Source organism: Petromyzon marinus, chromosome 28 (genome assembly GCF_048934315.1).
Source record: "Petromyzon marinus isolate PM22_M1 ecotype Great Lakes invasive population chromosome 28, UKy_Petmar_22M1.pri1.0, whole genome shotgun sequence".
In the NCBI taxonomy this organism is placed as follows: domain Eukaryota; kingdom Metazoa; phylum Chordata; class Hyperoartia; order Petromyzontiformes; family Petromyzontidae; genus Petromyzon; species Petromyzon marinus.
Genome location: NC_133694.1, coordinates 6110019 through 6112115, shown reverse-complemented (window position 1 = coordinate 6112115; position 2097 = coordinate 6110019). Strand labels below are relative to the sequence as shown.

Sequence of the window (2097 nt, the reverse complement as noted above, 5' to 3'; positions counted from 1 at the left end):
TGTTGTTGTTGTTGTTTGAGTTGTGTTGTATGTGTGTCGTCGTGGGGCCTCATATGAGCACCTGATGTGTGAACAATCGCCACTGGAGAGACAAAGGCGGTCGGGCGTGGTGCTGGCCACCCACCCCCTCGTGTACCGTTCCGGCCTTCATAGGTGCTCGCTAACAGCACTTGCCCCTACAGTTTGGCAAAGGCTTCTAGGGGGTATGTGTGTGTGTGTGTGATCTTTGTCTTTTGTTTCGATGCTAGTCCGTCACACAGCCGTCACACACGTGTTGTGTTGTTTGAGCTCGGACGGGTGTAAATAGAGACATAAAATACGTAATATTTTAAAATTATTATTTTTTAAACACGCTTTAATGAAATGTACCGTGCTAGTAATGGAAGAACTCCACGACTCCAGGAAGTGGCCCCGAAGCTTGCCACAACGTAAGGGGCCCGTGGTGATTTACAGCTAACGTCAGTTGACCGTGGACAATTCGACCCAAGCCGAAGCATAACATATAAAAAATAATGTTTAAAAATATATATATAATTTTTATTTGTAATTATATAATACAGTATTGTCATCAGTATGACACAAGCATACAAAGTTCGCAGTCGATACCACATTGGGAAGTGGGCTAAAATTGAGTAACAAGATTTGAAGATACAACAACAACAACAGACAAGAGTGAGTTAAATGAAAGCGCGTAACGAAAAAAACAGGCGCGTTTTGGCAGTGTTTCTGCTGCGCGATGCGTGAGAAGTGATTGTGTATGTGTGGTTTTTTTTTTGCACTTTAGCCTCTTCGTGCTTGTAGGTGGAGAGAGTTGATCTTGCTCATCATTCCTCTCTTTTTTAAACATGCGAATGCCATTACTGTGAGGGGGGGGGGGGGGGAGGAAAAGCTTGCCAATGTTACTTTCTCACTCGTGCGGTATTTTTTTTATGATGGATTATAAGTATTTCTTCACGTGTGTGTGTGTATATACGGTACGTGTACAGCTCTTGTACAATCCACTGCTGGATGATAGTGTCCCCCGCCCCGCGTTGTGTGGGTTCGCAGAGGGGTTTTTGACCATACTTCGCCACGCCGGTCAGTGGGTGTTGTTGAAGAGCATAGATGACGCAGTACGGTAGTAGTACAACCGTGGGTGTTGCTGCACTGCCAGGCACGTGGCTCCACAGCTGATAACACCTGTTATTCTCAAGCCTGCTTAGCTTCTGATAGATGGCATGGTAAGGCCCGGTCTGGGTTACTTGATCATAGGTCTGTATGCATACGAAGCAAAAACTAAATTCCAGCTCTCGACATCCCTGCAACTGAACAGTAAGGTTACTCTAAGCCAAACTGCTAAAAGATAATGGGTAACAATAAACACTCAGCTTTTACAATAATTCACTCAACCCCAAGAAAATCATTCACTTGTCACGATTCAGGGCCATGGTTCAAGTTAACATACATCATTATTATTTTATATAATTTTGGCACTTATTTCGGTCAGCTGCAACTTTATGAGGCTGCACCAAGGCAGGGAAATAAGGGCATGAAGCCACATGCCTGCACACCGCCTGTGTGTTTGAATAGCCGATAACAGTGTCTTGAGCACTAACAATAGATCAGTAAGTGCCCTGAGTCATGGTGGCCGAGTGGTTAAGGCGTTGGACTCGAAATCCAATGGGGTCTCCCCGCACAGGTTCAAATCCTGTCCATGACGTCTTAGTTTTAATCCAGCCGGCTTGCACTCGATCGACAGCAGAGGGGGGTTGTTAACTATTTATAATAGGGCAGGACATTTTTTGACTTTTGCTTGTTGCACCATTGTCAGTGCAAGGAGATAAAAGTGCACGACTATGCTGTCTGAAAAGGAATCCAATAGAGAGCTCTAGAGAACTCTTCTCCTGAGAAAGAAGTACAGTACATGCATATACATCGATTGCGGTGCACCCCACTCATAACTGCTGGGTGGACAGAGGCATCGGGGCGGAGGGTGGTGGATTGGGAGGATTTAAGAAACTCGCACCGTTGTTTCAACTGCCGCACAGGTAGCTGAGACCGCCGAATTCTGGGTTGTACAAGTCCCGTGCGCTCACCATCACGCCACGATCGAGCCCT

At 45.8% G+C, this 2097-nt stretch overlaps 1 non-coding gene across 1 annotated transcript; it reads left to right on the top strand.

Moving 5' to 3' along the window:
- Window positions 1-1617: 1617 nt before the first annotated feature.
- Window positions 1618-1699, top strand: TRNAS-CGA (transfer RNA serine (anticodon CGA)). Its single transcript has one exon. It is a non-coding gene; the product is annotated as a tRNA-Ser (tRNA).
- Window positions 1700-2097: the final 398 nt, after the last annotated feature.